The sequence below is a fragment of the Passer domesticus genome, chromosome W (genome assembly GCF_036417665.1).
Source record: "Passer domesticus isolate bPasDom1 chromosome W, bPasDom1.hap1, whole genome shotgun sequence".
Taxonomy (NCBI): Eukaryota; Metazoa; Chordata; class Aves; order Passeriformes; family Passeridae; genus Passer; species Passer domesticus.
The window spans coordinates 42,667,964-42,693,963 of NC_087511.1; the positions used below are offsets into that span (position 1 = coordinate 42,667,964).

The 26,000-nt window shown below is 45.2% G+C and overlaps 1 long non-coding RNA gene across 1 annotated transcript; it reads right to left on the bottom strand.

Moving 5' to 3' along the window:
• Positions 1-465: 465 nt before the first annotated feature.
• On the bottom strand, positions 466-24,044 carry LOC135289086 (uncharacterized). Its single transcript, XR_010351886.1, has 3 exons — positions 23,749-24,044; positions 10,980-12,567; positions 466-10,027 (listed from the first exon to the last, which is right to left on the bottom strand). It is a non-coding gene; the product is annotated as an uncharacterized LOC135289086 (long non-coding RNA).
• Between the last annotated feature and the right edge of the window lie 1,956 nt (positions 24,045-26,000).

The window sequence follows — 26,000 nt, forward strand, 5'->3', positions numbered from 1 at the left end:
CAAGTCCGGGCATGCTCCGAACTCCAGAGCTTGTGGGCTGGAGCTTGCTGTTGAGGGGATCACTTCTCAGGCCTTCCCTGCGCTGGAGAAACCTTTGAGGCGAGGTGAAGAAAGGAGTGGGTCCCGATGGAGTGTTCTTAATGCAGAGTTTTTATTTTGGTGGCACAGCCTCTGAATATTGCAACAATCCACTGAACTCTCCCACCAGAACTCTCCAACAGCACCCGGACCGCGTGGTCTGCTTGTCCTTTTACCTGGGGAGAGGGGCAGGGGAAGGGACCCCAGAGAAGAAGGAAAACAAGCTCCCAGAAAAGAAAAGCAAACTTCCAGAAATAAAGGAAAATAATTCCCAGAGAGGAAGGAAACCAAAATCCCACAGAAGGAAACCAAAGAACCAAAAAATAAGAAAAGCAAATCCCCAAAGAAGGGGGAACCCAAAGCGCCAGAGAAGAGGGAAACCAAAGCCCCAAAGAAGGGAGAAGCCAAAGCCTGAAAGAAGGGGGGAACCAAAATCCCAGAGGACCCAGCTGAGCCGGAGAAGAACTCTTTATTCACACAACTTATTTTATACAGTTTTACAGACCTCATGTGCAACTTTAGTTAGTTAATAGATTCTTATTACTAGTTATGCCAGTTATTCTATTATAAATTCATAAAATATATTTTACTTTTACATCAAATCTCTCTATTGTATTGTTTACCTATTATCTTCACTGATTCTCATGGGACAAATCCGTTGTTGCAGGTGCATTTGTTTTTCACCCTCAGAATAGATTGTTCACAAAGTCTCATTCTCAAAATAGCTTCACATGGGAACTTGTAACTGCTTAGCTGCACTTAGAAGAGATGACAGGCCAGCTCTTAATATAGCAGAACAAGGCCTGATTTCATAAGACCTTTCTTTTATAATTATTCTACCTGTCTCTGACATCTCCCCCTCTTTTTCATTTAAAAAACGCTCATATGTTCTGATGTTGAAACAGCTCACTCTTGGGAGGGTATGATCTCATGAAGGTTATCACTGGTTATCTGTTAGATATGGGATAAGATACATGAAAGACCAATTACAATCAACAAAACTTACCCAATTCTATCAAGTCATTGACACAGGGTTTTGCAGCATGAGAAAACAAAAGAATAATGTCCAATGTCTCTTAGGGAAATGGAAAGAAATGACCATTGTTTCCAATTAGTTGAGAAGTAGGAGAAAGTCCATTAGCTGGAAATGTTGATCTTTGACATCACTGAATGTCCTCCTGGGTGCTGGAACAGGGAAGAACTGAAGAAGGTTGTTAGGAGCACTGTCCCATGATGATGAATTGAGGCTTTTGTTGGCCAGTTGCCTCTGTAAGTTGCCAGACACAGCTGTGTCTTGGCAGTCCTACTTCTGTTCCTGTTCTGGCCACAAAGGCTGCAAGGTGATCAGGTTATTTCTCTTTTCTCTAGGCCTCATTTTTTCAGAGCTGATCAGTATCTGATGGAATGAACAGGTGACTGCTTTGAACTGTTGATGATAAAACACAGGCATCTCTTCTCCTGAAGTTAATGAATCAATTAGGCTTCACTGTGGGACACTCAATTGGAATTTAGATGGGATGATCTTTTTTCCAAATTTCTAATGTAACTATTGCATGATTCAAAATGATTAGTCGTCCAAATTTCTCATGTACATATTGCATTATTTGAATGTTCATAAGCCATTAATTTCTCCTCTGTTTTTAAGACTGAGATGCATGTTTTTTGTTATGAGTATGAAGAAACATCATAGTAAAATAATACGTGTAGTGGACAAGAAACTTATAGCAATTAGGAATAATTTGGATACAACTATGAGGAATATTTGAAATAGCAGACAAAAGTAACAACATAGGTGAAATGAGGTAAATAGCAATCTCTGAAATAATATACCATCATCCAGAATCTGCAAACAGCTGACAAACCTTGATTCAGTGGGGTCTTCAATAATTATTTCCAGATAATAATTCCCAAGCTCCCTTTAAAAATAGTTCTACTGTTATGTACAGAGGGTCAAATTGCAATGCCAAAGCGACTCAAATCTAGTTTTGATGCAGAAAACTTCTGGGTCTGTTGGCAAATTCCTGTCCAGGCAGAGCTAAGGCCTGGCCACCACTCAAGCTCTTAAGTGGGAGAGAATTCCCTAAATGTAATTTAAAATAAGGCTCTTAAGAATAGCACGTACGAGTAAAGGTCTAGGGATGAAAGACTAATGAACCATCCAATAGCTGTCTCCTCCAGAATTTGCTCAGCATAGAGATGCTTTAAACACAGCAAACTGTTGGAGTGGTTCTGTAATAACAATTGGGACTGCATCTGATTGCTTAGAGTCGATGTCACAATACAATCAGTTTAGAGGAGGCTTCTGACAAAGCTGAGATATCATTTCTTGGAACTCTGAAAAATACTTAAAAATAATGAGACAGCACTGGGTCAAACCATGGACCCACAGTGCAGAGCCCAGCTAGAGGCGTAGTCTGGTCTAAGAGATACATAAACAGCTAGAGAACAAAAGAAGAAGGATCCTGAAACGACACGTGTCTTGTAGATAATTACACCAAAAGATGGTAAAGTACATGAAAAGCTGGCTATAAAAACAGGAATACAAACATTAATGTCTTTATGACAGAAAAAATGCAACAAAAGAAAACACTGAACAGCTCACTAGTAAAATTTATGATACCTCAGATTAAATAACACTCAAACCTGATATAAATTAATTTGGACAGTGATAGAGCTTAACAAGATGAACTTAATAAAACTGAGCCCTGAAAGGATTTCAAATTAATAAACATAATTTCATTATCACCTTAGTAGAACAAAAAGCACACTCAAGAGAACTCAAAGTTAATTACTATTAATACCAAACATAACTGGATCCATAAAAAGCTGGAATAGAACATTGTTCAAACTTAGTAATAGTGAAACTCAACAGAAATAATATCTACTAAAATTAACTTAATAAAACTTATCCTCATTCAATTTAACAGAAGCTAACTGAGCATTACAATATTGGGCTTTAATTTAACAGAATTCAAATGAACATCCTTAAAAGTTATAGATATGACATGATGTAACTTAGTCTAAGGTTATTAACACAAAAAGACAACTTAAAGGTGAATAAGACATAAGTGAAATAACAGTATAATGTTGTACTGGAGGGATTCGAGTTGTAACAAGCATATTAGAATTATAAGTAAATCAGTTATGGGAAACACCCATGGTAAATGCAAATTTCATGGAAACAGAAATTCAGTAAGACTTTTTAAAGTGCAGGGTTACTGGGAAATAAATATAATAACATGCAATTTAGCATATTGCTGAACAACCCAACAGCTTTTTGTGATGGTATCTGGCATCATTTTATATGGCAAATGTGTTAGCATCCTTGTTAAAGAAATAAGACCATGTTAAAATTTGATAGGTAATAAGGCATTGCATTTACCACTTTTCAATCTCTCCAGTAACTGTAAAACTATATAAAACAATCATAATTTAGTCAGAAAACAAAATAGACTTAAAAATCCCTATAGCACCACGTTTTCAAGGCACACAGACCCAGTAGGTGAGGCTTCATCAGAGGCAGACAGAAGCGGCTCTGCGCCAGAGCGGGGCCTGTGCCATTCACAGGGGAGAGGGAATGTGTTGCCCACAGGAAGGAAACTCCAGCCATCGCTCTCTTGCAGCCTCCACGTGGGAGAAGGATAAACAAAACGGTCACCGTGCTATACTCACATCCATCGGAGTTGGATTCTTAACTCTGGAATGGCAGCGGAGGTGGTGGAAGCCATGTGGACCCATCTCAGCACTGTGAGAAACAACTGCTCACTTTAAAAATGTAAAGGGTTTATTAAACCTTAACAAAAATACAACAAAAGCACTAAATAAGGAAAAACAGGCCTGGGAGCTTCCCTCGTGTCGGCCTACCACTTGGCTGGCTCATCTTCAAGATGGATGCTTTGCCTGTTATACCCCGGGGGTTGCATCAGCCAACCCTGGCCCCTCCATAGTCTGTCAGTCAGTTCTCATTTGCCATTTATTGGTGGAGTCTGCTTTCTTGCAACTTGAATGGAGGTCAGGTGTTGTCATGCCGCACCCCAGTAACAAGTTCTTCCATTCCCACCTGCTCCATGCAAGGGGTAGATGTGCACGCCTTCTTTCTACCTGTCCTAGACAATCCAGGCTGTCTGATGGCAACAATACAGAGAGAAGGGGAAAAAGAACTATGGGGACAACAGAGGACATCTAGACTGCAATATCATAACTATACATCAATAAAGCTTCTCTTAATATTCACACAATATTCATCCCTTAATTGTGAGAGCCAATAATCTCATTATCCATCTGTCCCAGCAGGTCCCTGCGGCCATGAATCCAGCCCACTGGGGGGATTGCCCAGCTCGGCTGCCACAGCCCTCCCGGGGCTGCTGCACCTCTGTTCCCCGCAAAACACTCGCGGTGAAAAGAGCAGGGGAAAAGCAGCAACAGAAAACAAACTCTAAAACCCACACACAAAAGATAAACACAGAAGAGGCACAAGCTGCATTTTATTTCACCTTCTGCCAACAAAGTCACTGACTGAGAGTTGCATGTCCAAGGCCAAGATCTATCTTTTGAGAAACTTCAAACTCAGAAATACCATTTTTACTAGATGTGTATGAGGCCAGGCCTCATTGGAGGCACAGCTTTTCTCGCAACTCTGCCACATCTTTAACTGAAACCTTACTGCAACTCAGTTCATTAGTTTATAGTTGCTCATGTACGTGTCAGTCAAACACTTTCCTCTCTAATGATGTTTCCATTCTTGTCTCCAGGACAGAAGATGTGGGTAGAAGCCTTTCTTCTCACAGGTGCAAATTCCTTTCTCACAGGAACTTGTCAGGCTAGCTGATATCTGTACTTAGCTGAAGTAGCAGGCCCCAGCCATAATTTTACAAGGGTAACAAGGCTCTTAATTTATAGGGCTTTACATATATGCAACAGTGACATAAGATTGAAATAATCTTAAATTTCTTTCACATGAATTTTGACCTTTGCAATATTTGTGTATGATAGATTTGGAGTTCAAATCTGTTTTGAATAATCCCTTCATAGAATCACAAACTCATAGAAACATTAAGGTTGGGAAAGCTCTCTGACACCATGGAGTCCCAGCTGTACCCGATGCCCACCTTGTCCTTGTGGCGACTCGGGCGTTTCGGGGTCTCCCTGACCCTGGCTGCTGTGGGTTCCCAAGACAGACAAGTCCAATTCAGCATGACCTGGCCAGGCCCCTCAGGCAGGCTCCAGAGCCGCAGGCAGTCTTAGCAAGCTCAGCTCTTAAGTGAGACCAGCTCTTTAGTGATTCTCAGCTCATTTGTGATTTCAGCTCTTGGCTTGCTGAGTGCCTTTGGCACATGCCGGGAGAGAGAGGGGAAGGCTGTGTGAGGTTCCACAGAGATGTCTTTGTTGATGTCTTCTGCAAAGGTCTCAGGGACAGCTCTTCTGAAGAACTGGGCAGAAGTAGGGCTTTACTTAGGGTGCAGGAGTTTTAGAAAACTGTCCAATGGTGAGGGTTAAGGTGAAAGTGACCTGTGGGCTTACAAAGAGATAAGCAAGGGTCTGAGAGCAGAAGAGGGGCTTCTTAGGTCCAGTCATCATGACCAGGCATTTCCTGTCTTAGGCTGCTGAATGCCATGGAGGCACTGCAGGCCCTGTGCCTGCTACAACTCCACTTTCTGTGTTTGAAAAAAAGGAATTCCCAATACTTCGTTTAAAACAATGGAAAAGGCTTGAGAACATTGCTAATACAATGACAATTACAAGGAAAATCCACAACACTCCCTTAACCAAAGATGCAACCCAGCCTGTTAATCCCCATTGACTGAAAAGGTCATTGACCCAGTCTGGGTTGTTTTCTACTTTGAAGTCCTTCACAAGTTCCTTCAGTTTCTGGATGTTTGCGTGGATGGATTCCGAGTGAGAAGAGAGATTGAAGCAGCACATCCCTTCCAAGTCTTGGCAGCCGTGTCTGTGGGCAAGCAGCAGGAAGTCAATTGCTGCTCGATTTTGCAGTGATGCATGTCTTGTGGTTTCCTCTTCCGTTAAAAGATTGCTCAGGGCAGCCGATGTAGCGCTGGCTTGCTTACTGAGCCAGCACCAGAGGTGACTCATTTCACCAAGAGTTTTAGATGCAGCTACCCATGGTAGGAATAGGGAGACAGCAATCTTTTTTGGTTTGTTCCAATCATATAATTTGGAATTGCAATTTTCATCAAATTCTGTGTTGGATCTTTTGTGGTGTTTTAATTCACTTTCTTTTATCCAATTATGTAGCAAGGTGATATTTGATGTGAGGGTAGAAAGTTTTCCAAGGCTACAGGGACCTCCCTGGTGTCGTGAGGGGATCCCAGCCCATAGTTGGTCACCCACAGATGAGAAACGCTCCCTTGGGTAATACTTTGGGGTGGAGAGAGGACCCAGAGATCACACGAGCAGTGTAATTACACAAGTCAGGAGAGTTATAGGCTTTAATTGGTGATATGTCTTTTCGGTGTCTGTTTCTTGTCTGGTCAATTTCTGGCCAATTATTTTTGGGGCATCTAAAGTAAAATTTGATACAGTATGTTGTCTTGGAGGTCCCCAACAGGTCCAGTTCTTGGGGTTCCTTGAGAGCTTTGGGCAACGTTCTTTTCCACTTGTCCCAGACCTGTTTGGGTCTCTTACCTGTGGTGCGGAGGAGCTCTGAGTTATAGACGGGGCTGCAAAGGGAATTCCTACTGGACATGTGGAAAGAGGGTTATCAATGCTTCCCATGGATAAGCACATGTTATCCTGTTTTAATGTCTTTGCTAAGGTTACCCAGACATTATGGCCAGGCTGTGGGCTAATCCAGCCGATGGCACACAGTACGGTGAGGAACATCCAGGCAGCAGTGAGGACAGCACCAACGGAGACATTTTTCATCTTTGGACAGGAATGGGGCTTCTGATAAGGATTATAAGCAAAATTTGTTATCTTTATGGTGGGAGGGGAGGGTTAAGGTTTTATCCCTTGTTCCTTTCCTCTGTTCCTTCCCCTCCCCCTTTTTTTTTTCCTTTTCTTTTTTTTTTTTTTTCTTTTTCCATAAGCTAAGGATGGGGGAGTGGGTATAAGGTAGGGGGTTTTGGTAAGAGTTGAGAAAAGGGAATAATAGGGTTTTTTAGGGTAAAAAGGGGTAATAATATATAATTCAGAGAACAATTTTGTGTTCAGGCTGTATTAGGCTTATAGCTTGATACAGCAGAATGTTGTTCAGCTTTCTGTTTTGTCTGCTGTCCCGTGATGGGACGGTCTTTTCTTCTGTATGTGGACATTCGGTGACATCTTCGTCTCCAGGCAGAACTGGTCTGGTTTTGAGGAGGTCTTGTGTTTGTGGGAGTGGTGTTTGCAGTGCCTAGGTAGGGTTTGATGTTTTTTCCTGGGTACTATCTTGGAGCAGATGGTAGTAGAACACAGGTATACCCTCTTCCCCAGGTAATCAACTCGAAAGGCCCAGAAATTTGATGTGTTTCTGAGTCCTTCACCAGCACAGTTGGTTTCTCAGTGAGCTTTGCTTGGGTGGTATTTGCAAAGTGGTGAAGTATTGGGGGGTCAGGCTCTGATGGTGTACAGTTCAGGAAGTTGATGACGTAGAAAGCCTTGCAAAGTCTTTCAACTGGAGATATGATTTTTGTTTCTCTTTGCTGCTGATTGAGGATTCTTTTGAGGGTTTGATGTGTCCTTTCTACAATGGATTGTCCTGTGGGATTTGCAGGTATGCCTGTCTTGTGTTCTGTTCCCCACTCACTGAAGAACTCTTTTAACTTATGAGAGCTATAGGCAGGTCCATTGTAGAGAGTATTAGTACAGAAAGTATTTCTACTGCCTGGCTAATAAAGAGAGGGCACAGACTTTTACAAGGAGCGCATAATCCAGGTCTGAAGCCAACAGACAGTCCTTGAAATGTCCTTGGACCAGTGATAATAGGAAGTTGGACAGTTAAACAATGGCTGCAGACTAGGCTAGCTAGACACCACGAGATACCAGTAAAACCACAAGGCAGCAATTACACAAGATAGCAGCAGACCGCAGGACAGAAATAGTGTAGAACCAAGAAAAGCATGAGCAGCTGGTTTACACCAATCATAGCATGAGTCAGGGCACATGGACTGTCTGTTGTAACCAATAATGTGTACGCTTAAGCCGCGTGGACACTTAGCAATACTATATAAGAGCCTATCAGTTTCCAATCAATCGAACAAGATGCATACCTCGTATTGAGTTGTGTCTTGATTCCAGACCCCTTATCTCTTCATATCATTACAGCGGGGCATGCTGTCCTGAGACAGACACAACCTTGTCCTATATATACAAGCAAACTTGTCTGATTGCCTGAATGCATTTCAAAGTGGCAAATGCTTTGGTCTGTGTCCAAACGTGTGTCTTTATCACTTTCTAATGTCCCCTTGCATATGTACCGCAGTTGTTTCCTCATAGAACAAGGCTCTAGGTTGATGGTCTGCCACTCCCCTCTAATTTCTCATGCCCATGTTCTATGTTCAGAAGGATACAACACAGTCCCTTCATGGTTTAGTCCCAGGGGATGTATTGGGTGAATTAAGCTCACTGATGCATTATGTATTGTTAAAACAAAGGCTGTTACTTTACTAGTCATAGGGTTATAAGTGAAGTTGACCAAAGACACCAAGCTTGCAGTTCCCTTTCCATATCGGATGCACTATCCCAAACAATTTTGTGGAGTTCGGCAGGGAATATTCCCTCTCCACCCTCCCTGATGACAGCAGCAGCCACTGACTGCATCCATAGTTGTGCTTGAGTACACCCAAGAGCTAGTGAGACGTTTTCACTGGCTGTGCCTAACGCATTAATTGTTACCTCATGGTCCTGTTTTTCAGTGTTCTCCCATTCTGGTAATACTTTGGAGAACTTCCAGTGGTCGTCACCTAGTTCTAGCAGGGAGGATTGTAAAGGTTGCTGTAATTTAACTAAGTCGCCCCCCACTGTGGTCAATTTATTCATCAACACTTCTGAATCTATGGTGTTCAGCACTCCCAGTTCAGTCCCTAGCAGCCCAGTGAGATCTCTTTTTTTCCTCCTAAAGTTAGGGAGCATTAATTTTTGAAGCCAAGGGGTCCAGTCCATGAAAGAGAAATGGGGCACACTCTGGTTGGATGTCCGAAGCATTTACTTGTATTCCCATTTCTACTCGCTTCACAGACCATTCTGGATTAACCAGCAGTCTCTGAATTCCTGTTTTCTTAATAGCATACGGCCCAATTCTAGTAATCACAGGAACTATAAGCTGCTCTTCTACTTCTGGAATAATTGGCCTTTGGGTAGGAACAGCTTTCTTTTGTGTTGGTAGGGTAGTTCTGCTCTTGTTCTTATGATATTCAGTGCACACTTGAGTGATGTTAAAGTCAAGATCATACCCTCTTATTGCACACCCTTCTACTTTTAGTCTAAACTCAGGACACTTGCTCAAACATTTGTCACAGCATTCAGAGCTAATCCAAATGAGTTTCATGGGTGGATGGTAAGCCTCATGGAACCCATCTTGCACAAATGCAGTTACATCCCCAAACATTTCTCCCTTCCCATAAACGTGCATTTATGACCTTCAGGATCTCATTTAGGGACCTACGAGAGTGGGGATCATAGGCCCACCCTTGGCACCAGTATATCCCAGTTACGTTGCACCTGTGTGGTATTGCATTGGCTCCTGTTACAACTATGGCAATGGCTATAATAGTGACGACCTTTTCCATTATGTCCATGATTTCTGTAAGTCCATTTATTTGCTGTTCCGGGTGAGCTTCAGCTTCAGTTCGTTGTCGCCTGCCGTCACTTTCCAGACTTCCTCAGGGGCTTTCTTCACTTGGGAGTGATGGATCCAAGCCTTCTGTTCTTTGATCTTAATTGCAGTAAAGGTAGTGGGGAGCACCTGGAATGGTCATTCCCACTGCAGTTCCAGGGTCTTTTCTGCAAAAGACTAAACATATACATAATCCCCAGGTTGTACATCATGTACTGGTCCATCTAATTCTCTGTTTTGAGCTCCAGCCACATATTTTTCAATTTCTCTCAGTTGTTTATTCAGGGCTACCATATACTTGTGAAGGGTTTCCTCCCCTACTTGTGTAGGTGTGGTTCCTTCTTGAACTGCATATGGTCTCCCATATAATATTTCAAAGGGGCTCAATTTTTCTTTTGTCTTTGGTTTTGTCCGAATTGGCAATAATGCTAATGGAAGAGCCTGGGGCCAAGGTAGGTTTGCCTCTTGTCCCAATATCACAATATGTTGCTTAATGAAATAATCTTTTCCACTTGGCCACTCGATTGAGGATGATATGGGGTATGCAGCTCCCAGTCTATCTCCAGGTGGTGGCTAATTAGTTGCACAATTTTGGAAACAAATTCGGCCCTCTGTCTGAGGATATGGTGGCTGGAACCCCAAACCTCAGTATTATTTCTTGCAACAGTGCTTTGGTTACCTCTCGTGCTTTAGCTGTCCTAGTAGGGAAAGCTTCTGGCTAACCTGAAAAGGTATCAGTCAATACCAAGAGGTAACGATATCCCCCCCTTCCTGGGTAATTCTGTGAAATCGATTTGCCACCGTTGCTCAGGTCTGCAACCTTTCCCAATTTGTCCAACTTTAGGCTTTGGGATGTTTTTAGGATTAGTTTGGAGGCAAAGACTACACTGACGAGTTGCCTGTATTACTGTGCCCTGTAGTTTCCTAGCCATAATTTTTCTTTTCAAATGGTTGTACAGGGCATCTACTCCCCAGTGTGTTTTTTCATGTTCTTTTTGCACTAATGACCACAGCAAATAGGAAGGCACTACAAGTTTCCCTTCCTCTGTTACAGCCCATCCTTCTTGATTATAATTTGCTTTTTCCACCTTAATAAGTTTCTTATCCTTTTTATTGTACACTGGCTTACCTTCAATAGAAATTTTTCCATCTGGGAGCAATGTTGCCTCCATTTTCTCCTCAAATACCTCACCTTTGGCTGAGTCTTTTGCCTCTCTGTCCACCAGCATGTTCCCTTCCTCCAATTCAGAGCTCACTTTTTGGTGTTCCTTAATGTGCATGATGGCTACCTTCTCAGGTAGTTGTACTGCATCTAGTAGTCTCAGTATCTCTTGTGCATGTTTAATATTCTTCCCTTGTGAATTCAACAGTCCTCTCTCTCTCCAAATGGCTCCATGTGCATGAACCACTCCAAATGCGTACCTTGAGTCCGTGTAGATATTAAACTCTTTTCCTTTTGCCAGCTCTAAGGCTCAAGTTAAGACCATTATTTCAGCCTTCTGTGCAGAGGTGTTTGCTGGTAAAGGTCCAGACTCTATTACCTCTCTACTTGTGGTAACTGCATATCCAGTGTGCCTTTTTCCACTGATGACACAGATGCTTCCATCAGTGAACCAGGTTTCAGCATCTTCAAGTGGGGTGTCCTTCAGATCCAGGCAGCTGGAGTAAGTGGCTTCAATGGTCTCCAGACAGTCATGGAGCACTGGTTCTCCCATACTCCCGCTGAGGAAGGAAGCTGGATTCACAATGTGAGTTACCACAATTTCAACATCATCTTGTTCTACTAGTATAGCTTGGCACTTCAGAAACCTCTGTGGGGAGACCCAATGTCCCCCTTTTTCCTCAAGGACTGCAGACACCGTGTGGGATACCAGCACAGTCATTTTATAGCCCAGGATGAATTTGCGTGCTTCCTGGATGTTCACTGCCACTGCTGCAACAGCTCTGAGACACCCTGGCCATCCTTTAGCTGCCATGTCCAGCTGTTTGGAGAGATAGGACAGTGCTCTCTGGTACGGGCCTAAGTTCTGTGCTAATATTCCCAGGGCAATCCCTTGTTTTTCATGGGAAAACAGGAAAAATGGTTTATTCATATCTGGAAGTCCTAGACCCGGAGCTGACATGAGGGTTGAAGGCTTGGGTTGCTTCTTTTGTCCACTGAAGATCTCTGCTCCCTTCTGTGATCAGGGCATATAGAGGTTTAACAAGTAACCCATAGTTATAAATCCATTGCCTGCACCACCCTGTCATGCCTAAAATGGTTCTCAGTTCCTTCACTGTCTGAGGTCTCGGGGTCTGGCATATTGCTTCTTTGCGATCCTGCCCCAAGGTCCTTTGACCAGCACTCACTGCATAACCCAGGTAAATGACTGTTTGCCTCACCATCTGGGCTTTCTTCTGGGATACTCGATACCCCTGCAGGCCCAAAAAGTTTAGGAGGCTTACTGTCCAGTCCACACATGTCTCCTGGGTCTGGGTGGCTCTTAGGAGGTCATTCACATACTGGAGCAACTGCCCTTCTCCTGGTGGAGGTTCCCAAGACTCTAAATCCTTGGCAAGATGCTCCCCAGATATAGTGGTGGAGTTCTTGTATCCCTATGGCAATACACACCATGTGAGCTGGTTCCTCCGTCCAGTTTTGGGGTTCTCCCATTCGAATGCAAACATTTTCTGGCTAGCTTCATGGAGCGGGAGGCAAAAGAAGGCATCCTTCAAATCTAAAACAGTAAACCAGGTTAGTTCAGGTGTTAAACGAATTAACAAGGTATAAGGGTTAGCAACTACTGGATGCAAATCTTCAGTTCCGTTGTTAACAGCCCGTAGATCTTGTACTAACCTGTATGACCCATCGGGCTTCTTTACTGGCAAAATGGGGGTATTGAAATCAGACTGACAGTCTCTTAACAGTCTTATTTGCAAAAGGTTTTCTATGATTGGGCTAGTCCCTTCTCTGTCTTTCTTCTTTAGGGGGTGTCCTGGCTTGTAAAATAAGCATGTATTCTATTTTTGCCATCTGTTGGGGGTTAGGCAGTTTTTCTTATCTCTTTCAAGAACAATGACACTGCCAGGAAGATAATCTCCTGCTAATGGGCTATTGAATTACTCACTGTGGCTGGTATGATTAGTTACATCATCCCATTGGGAGATGCTCCGCCCAGAGGGAGGAGCCAAGCATCCCTGCCACCATAAAACAAGCATTTCTGAGACCACAGACAGCCTTCTTCACTGGATTTCCCAGAGGAATCAGGAACCAAGGCCCAGCTGCTCCTTCGCCGCATTTTCAGAAAGGATCTACACCCTTCTGCAGATCGCCGCTCCAGGAGGAGCAGCCACCATCTGGCTGGACTACTATCAACACCCTGACTTCTCAGGGTGTCAGGTTTTTCTCACTCTGCCAGTGGTTTTTTTGCTTGTGCTAAATTACATTGTTATTTAGTTTTTTTTCTTCCTAGTAAAAGACTGTTATTCCCATTCCCATATCTTTGCCTGAGAGCCCCTTTAATTCTGAAATTGTGATAATTCGGAAGGAGGGGGTTTACCTTTTCCATTTCACAGGAGGCTTTTGCCTTCCTTCACAGACTCCTGTCTTTTCAAACCAAGACAGATTTTGGCGCCCAACGTGAGGCACAAGGGCATTAAAAAAAAAAAAAAAGGGATTAACAGTTCTTAGGAAGTTTAATTTTTAAGTACCACCATGTGGTCTAGTTTTCCCTGGTTTGGGTGGCATGTGGTCGCAAGTGTATACTTCCCATTTACAGGCCCTTATCTAAATATGGGTCCTATAATTAAGGCCACTGTGTCTGTTATCAAGTTTGTCCTCTGGGTGAAGGATTCACGGATCTTTACTTTCCTCTGGATGGCAGGTACATGGATTCAGAGCTCTCACACACTAACTGCATGTTTTTGGAGTTACTTTAATAATGGTACCTACTGTGAGGAAATGACACGGGGGGAAACTTTCTCCCAACCTTTTAACCATCTTTTTGGGTCTGCTCCACCAGTTTTCGAAGGCTTAAGATCCACTCTAAGTGCTAATGATATCATACAATGGGTGGTGTTGCTGATATGCCTGTTATGTTTAGCACTCAGAGATAAGAGAAGATTAACCTGGATAACTACCCTGACACCTACACCAGAGACTAGGGATGCTGCTGCTCCAGAGCCTGACCCTGCCCCACAGCCTGCCTCAGAAACGAACCACCCAGATTGGGTGAGGGTGCTGGTTAAGGAGATGCAGGAGATGCAAGAGATGCTGAAGGAGTGCATTTCACCAGCTGGTGAGAAACCCGCCCTTTGCCTTGAAGAGGGACAGTCTAATAGTACAGCTGTGGAACCCACAAATGTTACAACTGTCCAGGTTCCAACTGAACCACAAAGGCAGTCACAGCCAGCAGCAGTTGCCCCGGTAGAAACAAGGAGGTCTAAGATGAAAGCAGAGCACCCAGATAGAGATAGGAATGGAGGAACCTCACAACCCACAGGGGAGCCAGAAGTTGCGATCATCACCGAGTCCCTGACGTACGAAAGTCTCCGTAATCTGCACAAAGACATTGTGCGACGAGGGCGTGAGGCTTATACTACCTGGCTACTCCGGGTCTGGGACCTTATGGGTACAGGCGTGCAGCTGGACGGTGGTGAGGCAAGGAACTTGGGACCCTTAATCCAGGACTCAGGTATGAATCAGATTTTTGTAAGGGAGCCAGGATCCCTTTCTCTCTGGGAGCGGCTTTTAATGAGTGTCAGAGAGAGGTTTGTCCACAGGGAGAGAATGCAGGAGCACCACCATAGAATGCGTTGGAAGACCCTGGAGGAAGGGATCCAACAGTTAAGGGAAGTGGCAGTATTAGAGGTACTCTTTGGGAGGGATGGACAACATAATAGTGACCCCGACAAGGTCAGGTGCACAGGGCAAATGCTGTGGAGTCTGGCAAATCTGGGACCATCTCAGTACTCCACTTTCATTGCAAAAATTGATGCTGACACTAACCGAAAGACAGTGGGCTCTGTTGCCAACAAACTTAGGAATTATGAGATTATGATTAATGGCCCAATGCAGGCTCATATCTCAGCTGTGATTAAGGAGTTCAAAGAAGAGATGAGGGAGGAAATGAGGAAGGTTAATGCAGCACCCGTACGAGTCACAGGCCCCAAAGTCAGAGCCCAACATTCCCCAGCTAGAGAGAGAGGGTACACCCCAAGAGCTAATCTGTGGTTCTTCCTGCGTGACCACGGGGAAGACATGGGGAGGTGGGATGGGAAACCCACTTCTGTCCTGGCAGCACGGGTCCGTCAACTCAAGGAGGGAAACTCTAACCGGGGGAGTTCCACCAAGGTGAAGGTAGCCTCAACCTCCCATGACCAAGCTTTTGGGTACGATCTGTCAGATCCCCTTGAAGGGACCTCTAGTATGTATACCCAGGAAAGGAATAATAACCAGTGTTAGAGGAGCCCTGCCTCTAGACAGGGAGAGGCACGGGAAAACCGGATCTTCTGGACGGTGTGGATCCGATGGCCTGGCACATCAGAGCCACAAAAATACGATGCCCTAGTTGATACTGGTGCGCAGTGTACCCTGATACCATCGGGAAATGTGGGGGCAGAGCCTGTTTCTATTGCTGGTGTGACAGGGGGATCACAGCAATTGACCCTGGTGGAAGCCGAGGTGAGCCTGACTGGGAAGGAGTGGCAGAAACATCCTATAGTGACTGGCCCAGAGGCCCCGTGTATTCTGGGCATAGACTTCCTCCGGAACGGCTATTACAAAGACCCAAAGGGACTCAGGTGGGCTTTTGGCATTGCTGCTGTAGAGGCAGGGGACATTAAGCAATTGAACACCTTGCCTGGACTGTCAGAAAACCCGTCTGCAGTAAGACTCCTGAGGGTGGAAGAGCAACTCGTGCCAATTGCGACCTCGACAGTGCACCGCTGGCAGTATCGGATGGATCGAGATGCCGTGATCCCCATCCACAGAATGATTCGTGAGCTGGAGAGCCAAGGGGTGGTCAGCAAAACCCACTCACCCTTCAACAGCCCCATCTGGCCTGTGCGCAAATCTGACGGAGAATGGAGATTGACTGTGGACTATCGTGCCTTGAATGAAGTGACTCCACCGCTGAGCGCCGCTGTACCGGATATGCTGGAACTCCAGTACGAGCTGGAGTCCAAGGCAGCGAAGTGGTATGCCACTATTGATATTGCTAATGCGTTTTTCTCCATTCCTCTGGCAGCAGAATGCAGGCCTCAGTTTGCTTTCACCTGGAGGGGCATGCAGTACACCTGGAACCGACTGCCCCAGGGGTGGAAACACAGTCCCACTATCTGCCATGGACTGATCCAGACTGCACTAGAAAAGGGTGAGGCTCCAGAACACCTGCAGTACATCGATGACATCATTGTGTGGGGGAACACAGCGGCAGAAGTGTTTGAGAAAGGTAAGAGGATCATCCAGATACTGCTAGAATCTGGCTTCGCCATCAAGAAGAGCAAAGTCAAGGGACCTGCCCGAGAAATCCAGTTCCTGGGAGTGAAATGGCAAGACGGACGGTGCCAGATTCCCACTGAGGTCATCAACAAGATCACCGCTATGTCCCCACCAACCAGCAAGAAGGAAACACAAGCTTTCCTAGGTGCCATAGGTTTTTGGAGGATGCACATTCCCGAGTATAGCCAGATTGTGAACCCTCTTTACCTGGTTACCCGCAAAAAGAACGATTTCCACTGGGGCCCTGAGCAGCAACAAGCCTTCACCCAGATCAAGCAGGAGATCGCTCATGCTGTAGCCCTTGGCCCAGTCAGAACGGGACCAGAAGTCAAAAATGTGCTCTACTCTGCAGCCGGGAACAATGGTTTGTCCTGGAGCCTTTGGCAGAAGGTGCCTGGTGAGACTCGAGGTCGACCATTGGGATTCTGGAGCCGAAGTTTCAAAGGGTCCGAAGCCAACTACACCCCAACAGAGAAGGAAATCTTGGCTGCCTATGAAGGAGTTCAAGCCGCCTCGGAGGTGATTGGCACAGAAGCACAACTCCTCCTGGCACCCCGACTACCAGTGCTGGGGTGGATGTTCAAAGGAAAGGTTCCTACTACCCACCACGCCACCGACGCCACATGGAGCAAATGGATTGCCCTCATCACCCAGCGCGCCCGTATTGGAAACCTGAATCGCCCTGGGATTTTAGAGATAATTACGAACTGGCCAGAAGGTGAAAACTTTAGTCTCACTGACGATGAGGAGCAGGTACAAGCGACAAGAGCTGAAGAAGCTCCACCCTATAACCAACTACCAGCAGAGGAAACACGTTACGCTCTTTTCACTGACGGTTCTTGTCGCATCGTAGGGATGAACCGGAAGTGGAAAGCAGCCGTATGGAGCCCCACACGACAGGTTGCACAAGCTACCGAAGGAGAAGGTGGATCGAGCCAACTTGCTGAACTCAAGGCCGTTCAGCTGGCCCTGGACATTGCTGAAAGGGAGAGGTGGCCAAAGCTCTACCTTTATACTGATTCATGGATGGTAGCCAATGCTCTATGGGGCTGGCTGGGAAGGTGGAGAAAAGCCAACTGGCAACGTAAAGGAAAACCAATCTGGGCTGCTGATATATGGAAAGACATTGCCTCTCGGGTGGAGAAACTAACGGTGAAAGTCCGTCATGTAGATGCCCATGTCCCCAAAAGTCGGGCTAATGAGGAACACCGAAACAACGAGCAGGTAGATCAGGCAGCGAGAATAGAAGTGTCAAAGATAGACTTAGATTGGCACCATAAGGGGGAGTTGTTCCTGGCTCGATGGGCTCACGATGCCTCGGGTCATCAGGGCAGAGATGCTACCTACAAGTGGGCACGAGACCGAGGGGTGGATCTAACCATGGACAGTATTTCTCAGGTTATCCACGACTGTGAGACATGTGCTGCCATCAAACAGGCCAAGCGGGTAAAGCCCCTGTGGTATGGGGGGCGGTGGTCCAAGTACAAGTATGGGGAGGCCTGGCAGATTGACTACATCACACTGCCCCAGACACGCCAAGGCAAGCGCTACGTGCTGACCATGGTGGAAGCCACCACTGGATGGCTAGAGACCTACCCTGTACCTCATGCCACTGCCCGGAACACCATCTTAGGCCTGGAAAAGCAAGTCCTATGGAGACATGGCACACCTGAAAGGATTGAATCTGACAACGGCACCCATTTCAAGAACGGCCTTATCAACACCTGGGCCAGAGAACATGGTATCGAATGGATATATCATATCCCCTATCATGCTCCAGCTGCTGGCAAAGTTGAACGGTGCAACGGACTCCTTAAGACTACCCTGAAGGCACTTGGTGGGGGAACATTTAGAAACTGGGAAAATAACCTGGCAAAAGCAACCTGGATGGTCAACACCCGAGGGTCCATCAATCGAGCTGCCCCTGCCCAGTCTGAACCCTTGCACACAGTAGATGGAGATAATGTCCCTGTGGTACATATGAAGGGTATTTTAGGGAAAACTGTCTGGATTAATCCCACCTCAGGCAGAGACAAACCCATCCGTGGGATTGTTTTTGCTCAAGGACCTGGTTACACTTGGTGGGTAATGCAGAAAGATGGGGAAACCCGTTGTGTACCACAGGGAAACCTGGTCTTAAGTGAGAACTGAGTATAAGATTTCATTGTGACACAGATGGAAATAGAATAAGGGGTGGATAATGTCCTGGCTTGTAAAATAAGCATGTATTCTATTTTTGCCATCTGTTGGGGGTTAGGCAGTTTTTCTTATCTCTTTCAAGAACAATGACACTGCCAGGAAGATAATCTCCTGCTAATGGGCTATTGAATTACTCACTGTGGCTGGTATGATTAGTTACATCATCCCATTGGGAGATGCTCCGCCCAGAGGGAGGAGCCAAGCATCCCTGCCACCATAAAACAAGCATTTCTGAGACCACAGACAGCCTTCTTCACTGGATTTACCAGAGGAATCAGGAACCAAGGCCCAGCTGCTCCTTCGCCGCATTTTCAGAAAGGATCTACACCCTTCTGCAGATCGCCGCTCCAGGAGGAGCAGCCACCATCTGGCTGGACTACTATCAGCACCCTGACTTCTCAGGGTGTCAGGTTTTTCTCACTCTGCCAGTGGTTTTTTTGCTTGTGCTAAATTACATTGTTATTTAGTTTTTTTTCTTCCTAGTAAAAAACTGTTATTCTCATTCCCATATCTTTGCCTGAGAGCCCTTTTAATTCTGAAATTGTGATAATTGGAAGGAGGGGGTTTACCTTTTCCATTTCACAGGAGGCTTTTGCCTTCCTTCACAGACTCCTGTCTTTTCAAACCAAGACAGGGGGTATTTTTTAACCTTTACTGGTCATTTCCCTTCCTTGAGCTTAATTTGTATGGGCAATACATTCTTTGCTCTCCCTGGTATATTAGAAGCCCATACCCCAGGGAATACTTGATCCATTATTTTCTTGAAGTTTTTCTCTCCTTCACCTACAATTTCAATTTCTTTGGTTATTAACATTAGGCTTAACAGCTCCACATGTTGTTGGTCCTTTACCTCCAAACTAATTTCTCCATTTTTAAATATTATTTTTGCATCCAGCTGCTCGAGCAGATCCTGGCCCAAAAGTGCAGAAGGAGCATCAGGCATGTATAAAAATCGATGAATCCCCCATTGCTTTCCCAATTTATACTTTAATGGTTTGCAAAAACATGCTCTTTCAGACGGACCAGTAGCTCCCTTTACCATAACATAATCATTTGTTAGAGGTATTAGGGCCTTATTCAACACTGAAAATGTTGCCCCTGTTTCCACTAAAAATTCCACTTCCTTTTCTTTGTTCCCCAGTTTAACTATAACCAGAAGGTGCCCTATGGTAGCGCCCTCCGGTCCTCCTCAGTCCTCTTTCACATGAGCAACCACCCTTTCCCCCCACCCCCAATCGCTTTTTGTCTGTTCATCGCCCCTTCTTCGTTTTGGGCACTGGTTTTTCCAGTGTCCAAATTTCTTGCAAAATGCACATTGATCTTTTCCCAGTCAGGGTGGTCCTTGTCTTGGCAGGTCTTGCTCACATTTCTCCTTTTCTCCCTCCCTTACTACTGTTACTAATTTCTTCATCCCTTGTTTATATCCTTCCTCCCAATTACTAAACACTCTCCATGCTTCATCCAATAGAGTCTCCAAGATTCAGCTATTTGGGCCCCGGATCTTCTGAAATTTCCGCCTGATATCTCCTGTGGAGTGTCCTGAATATAAATGTATTAGTTGTTGTATTCCTTCATCCGATCCAGAGTTAAGGGTGGTATATCGCCGCATCGCGTCCCGCAAGTGATCTAAAAATTCAGAAGGTGTTTGAGAGGGACCATGTTTAACAGCATATAAGGCTGACCAATTTATGGTTTTAGGAATTGCTCGTTCTAGTCCTTTCACTATAAAGTCTTGGTATCTCTTAAGTTGTGCCAATTCATCAGGTTCATTGGGATCCCACATCGGATCCTGAAGGGGAAATACATCTTTGATATCCTCTTGTGCTGGTGCGCAAGCATCTTCAGCTAAATGCTTGGCTACCTTCAAAACAAACTGCTTCTCTGTTTCTGTTAAGGCATCTAGTAGTAACTGCATGTCTGCCCAATCAGGTAAATGCTGCTTAACCATAAACTTTAACCTTTTAGCGACCCCTATTGGGTCATTCCAATAACCCTTAGCAGTCTTTTCCCAAGCCTCCAAATCCATTGAGAAAAAGGGGGCCTTAATCATCCTTGGTTCCCCATTAGAGGTTATAGCCTGCCTTAAGGGTGCTTGTATGATTCCTTTAGTTTGCTTTCTAGTTGTTTGTGGGGGTGGGTTCATTCTGTTTGCCTTCTGGCCCTTGATGCTATCGGACCTTGCAGGGAAGGCTTAGGACTTGGTTCAGATTCATCCCATTCACTATCACTACTAGGCAACGGTGGGTAAAGCCTCGATGGTTCCCTTAATTCAGGAGTTGGTGGGGAAACCCCTACCTTAGTTACTGTTTTTCCCAGGGCAGATGAACCAGAAGATAAGTTAGGGGAGGCTAAAGTTGGTGAGGGTTCCAATTTTACTCATTCCTCTACCCTGCTGCCGGGGTCGGCTGTCACTTGTCTCTGCCCCAGCATGGGAAAAGGTGGTTCTGGGCAGGCCGCGCTTTCGAAGAAGGAGTCTGGACTCTTGCTTTTGGTCTTCAGTTGAGTTTATTGTTCCTTATCTACAAAGTTTTTCTGTCTGTCCAGCCGAGGTCTGATCAGCAAGACAGCCAAGGGCACTCTCTCCCGCCCACGGGGCGGTTGTCTCTTTTATAGTGAAAACTACGTATATTTACCTTCTATTTCCAATACTTTTCACCCTTGTTGGCAAGTGTACCTTCACCATGAACCAATCTGTGAATGCCAACATCATCCTGAACATGGATGCCAAGAAAAAGAAAGAAGGACAGGGCATGCCCAAATCCCTCCATCTTGGAATCCCTGACCCCCATGTACAGAATTCCAAACCCCCCTGTACAACACACAAAACCCCCCTGTACAGTGCTCTAAAATTTTTCCCTTCCCCCTGTGATTGCTACTATTATACTACTTAAACTTTTGTGGCCTGTAATTCTTCATATAAGGTTGGCAATTTGCTCCATGAATTAAGATCGAATTTCCAGGTGTCTTTGGCTTCCTGCCAGGGTCTCCGAGCCCCTGCCAGGGCTTTGAGACATCCAGGGCATCCAGAGAGATGTCCTGGGTTCCGACACCCTGCCTCCTTTCTGGTTTCTAGGGGGTGGTAAAAGTGCCTCTACTGTCTCTTGTTCTAAGATCTCTGTTGGACTGAGCATGTGCTCTTGTTTAAACTGCAACCCCTTGGACGAGGACACGAGGCTTGACTCCATTTTCATCAGAAGGCTGATTTATTATGTTATATATTATACTAAAATACTACATTGCAACTATACTAAAAGAACAGAGAGAAGAAGATCAGAAGGCTACAAAAACAAGAAGAAACAGGAATGAATAACAAAAACCTGTGACTGCTCACAGCCTTGGCACAGGTGGCTGTGATTGGTCACTGATTGAAAACAATCCACATGAACCAATGGAAGATGCACCCGTGGCATTCCACAGCAGCAGATAGCCATTGTTTACATTTCTTTCCTGAGGCCCTCAGCTCCTCAGGACAGGAAAAATCCTAGCAGAGGCTTTTTCCCTAAATTATCATGGCAACAATGTGCTACAACACTGTTTGAGCTTTTCCCTGTTAGCTTTATTATCCTTTCCAAGAGCCAATACCAGTGAATCAGATGGAGGCCTAATCCCACAATCCCTTTGTCACTCAGAGTGATTTCAAAGGCTGAAAAACATATCAGCATAAGTCACCTCTTGCCACTTCTGTTCACGCCTAAAGAAAAGCATTAACTGTAAGAGTCTCATAGTCCAGTGTACCATTTGCTGGCCACTTCACTCCTCCATCAAGTCTATAGAGTGGCCACCACTACGTGGAAAATTTGACAAGTTCCCTTTTAGTTTTTCTACCACCATAGCCCACCAGCTCTTTCCAGTGTGTTAAGATACACCCTAAAGGGCTTCCTATGGGAATCTCTTTTTCACAATGTCTTTTGATCTTATCCCAATTCTTAAGTTTCACTTGGTATTCCCTTGGTACAAAAATATACTGGCCACACTCAACTCTAAGAATTTCCACTGATTTTTTTTAAGGTTCCTGAAACCCCGTTTTCCAACAACCCAAGTATTTTACAGCTATCCTGTACCTCTCGAGGAGTTGCCAACAAAATTCGTATAGCTATCTGGGTAGCCTTTTGTTCCTTTGTATAACAGAGAGCACAAATTCCAGTCTTAGGTATTAACCACCTATACCCTTGCCAGACCCACGAGTCCTGACAGACTGCACACCGAAACACAATCCATGGATTACAGCAGCAATCTTTCCTTGGGCAGGGGAATACCCCTGAACCAGGTTCTCAATTCCTGTGCCTCCTGTTCCTGCTCATATAGTTGTGCTAGCAAACAAAAGGGATAAAACAGCTTGTTAATTAATTTTCTTCTTTTCTCTAAAAAGAGAAAGGCTTAGCAGTCCTTCAAAGGCAGGGTTCAGAGCAGCAGCTGTTAGGGAAAAAACTTGTAGTTATACAAAAAAGGGGTGGGAAAAATCCTTTTTATTCAATCTAAGGAAACCACACCATGTAGTTAGGTACTCCACCCAAGTTACAGGTTATTAATAATTTATTAAATCAGGTCCTCTGTTATGCTTTGCTCCTGGTATATTACTATTAAAATATGTTTAAAAATTGTAAGCAACTTTTCATACACTGTAGCGAGTGTGCAGCTGAAAGCAAAGCGTATCTCTTGTCGCGCTGTAACCAAAGGACAGATGGAAACCTTGCAAAATATCAGTCGAGTTTCGGCAGAAATTGACGATTCCATGCTGCACCAAGAGCTGTGTGAATCACTACTATAACCCATTCTGAAGCTTTTCAGATTGCTAACCAAATTTCTCTCACCCTTTGATTGAAAATGTTACAGAACACGGAGTTCAGCTGCATATCTCGGCACCAAAGAAGTCTCTCGGCTACCTCTGCCAGCACTAGTTCTGGGCTCTCTGTTTTCTGCATACAACCAAAGCCGCTAAATGGAATTTCTCTTTTCTCGCAGAGACCTGACTCCTAACACTAATAGTTTAGGCTCACAAAAAAGAAACAGCCAGGGGTTTTTCACTACCACAAACACACTCAACAACTATTTTAACAAGGTCCTGCTGAAAATCACACAAACTTCGGCCAGGGCACAGCACAAATCCCTCCACAAGAAGGGGGGGGGGGGGTAAACCACCAGCAGTTTAAAATATTACCACACATTCTAGCAACTTCAAACCTCACATACAAATAAAATTATCGAAACACGCACTCACCAAACTCTTGGCGTTTCACAAGGCTACAAAGTCTGGACTCCCCTCCGGTTACCCAGGAAACAAATTACTCCCCTGATCACCCGGACTGTGTCAGGAATAGTTTTGGGCTTTCCTTTTGCTCTTTTAACTACAAAGTAAACAAACTAAACTCACACAAAGCCTTTTTCACCTGACAATACATCAAATAAAATTTTACATCCAAAAACACATGCTGTCCAAGCTCACACACAGCCTAATTCCCCTCTAACACGCAGTCTAAGCACAATACAAACACTTGAAATCAGTCCGCTGTCCCAAACAAAAGTGTCAGTGTCCCTCCGCAAGCAGGCAGGGATTTCAAAGACCTTTTACAACTTTAAGCTTACAAAACTCCCAAAAACACTTACAAAGGTTAATAACACACGCTAAATCACACAAATTATACTGCTTACAACACAAACTCTCACAAACCACAACAAATACCGTGCATCTACAACCTAAACACACAAAATCACAAAACCACCAAACAAACACGGATCCAATTACAACACATGCCACAACCAGGATTGTCTGTCACCCACAGTGGGACCCTTCGAGTCCCAAAAATTCGGACTAACCACCCAAATTATGAGTCACTGAGGTGAACCTTTAAACTACAAACTGAAACCAGAGCCACCCCTGCTCCAATCCAAATTCACAACACCACAGCCATTGTCTCCACTATGAGACATGGACTACCAGACCCCTGGTCCCCACTACGGGACATGGATTACCAGACCACTGAGATGGGACGTCTCCCGTGTCCTATTAACTGCTTATATAATAAGGTACCTTTCCCTAAATATAAACATTCCTTTTGTCCATGGTTCCAGCAGGTTCTGGTCTTTCCCCAGGTAGACAGCAGGATCACAGGATCCCCCTTCCCAGAAATTCCTGGGTGGGCGCCCAGAGGGGTTCCAGACCCTCACTGGCCCCACAGCCAGAGAGTGCAGTATGTCCTGCCATGGTCACCAAAAAGATCTGCTTAAAAAATATGGATATTGATCTAGTACCGATTTCCAACTGTGACGGTGTCACGGTTTGACCCTGGCACAATGCCAGTGCCCCTATGAAAAGTATATTTCCAGAATGGTTACTGTGAGATGTGACCCGGAAACAGAACAAAGCAGGCTCCAACTTGGAAATGGAGGGGGAAAAAACAACACTTTATTAATCTACAACATAGAGACAAAAGGAAAAAAAAGAAAAAAAACACACACAACAATCCACAATGGAACACCTCCAAAACACTCCTCCTCCCCCCACCCCTCTAACACTCAATCCCCTCTAACACTCAATTCTCAGTCCAATACCATCCTTCACACAACCTCCCCCCAGTTCACCAGGTGAGAGGAGTCTCCCTCTTGCACCATGGGCCTACCCAGGAAACACAGTTGGAACCTCCTGTGCTTCCATGTCACACGTGGCGGCCGCCCAGAGAGAATCTGCTGTGGTGACCATCTTTCTTCCATGTCCAGTGCTCTCACCACTGTCCATGGATCCAAACTGCTTCTTAGGTCCTTTTAAGAATGCCTTGTCCAGTTCCAAGAAGTGGCCGCCTCTCACCATATAGGACACCTGTCCCCCCCATATTTACTCCCCTGGGGCCTGGGGGTCTCAGGAACAGAGATCCTTTGCTGAAGGCAGAGGGCTCCACCACACCCTCCCCATCAGTCTCTGTTCCCTCTATTTCTTCTCATAACGGCTTTGTGACTCCTGGCTTCTGGCCAACTGCCTCCCCCAAGGTGCAGTCTCTACATTACAGGAAGAATTCGGTTCCATCCCGTGGCCATGTAAGAGAAAAGTCCAGCCCAAAAGGCTACTCCATCATCTCCTCCATCCAGGGCACTTCTCATCTGCTGACATTTCTTCACCTACTCAAGCCTTCTTCTTGCCCATCCTCCGTCCCCTCTCAATTCTCAGCTGGGGAGGATCAGTGTTTTTACAGCTTCCACTGTCTCAGCACCAAAGGGGTTAAAACCTCAGCTGTGGTCTGCCTGCAGCTGGGCACCTTGACCCCCCCACTTCTTCTCCTGTCCATGGTGCCAGCATGAGATATCAAATTTCAAGCCAGCACAGACTCTCTATCACTCTCTCCCAGGGCAGGGGGGGGGTGCTGCCCAAAACATCCCAGATCTCCTCCACCCCTGCACCTTGCAGGGCTCCGCCCTCCCTTCCCACAGGCCACATGGCCTCCCCCACCCAGACGCAGCTGGGCAGGGGAGGAGGTCAGA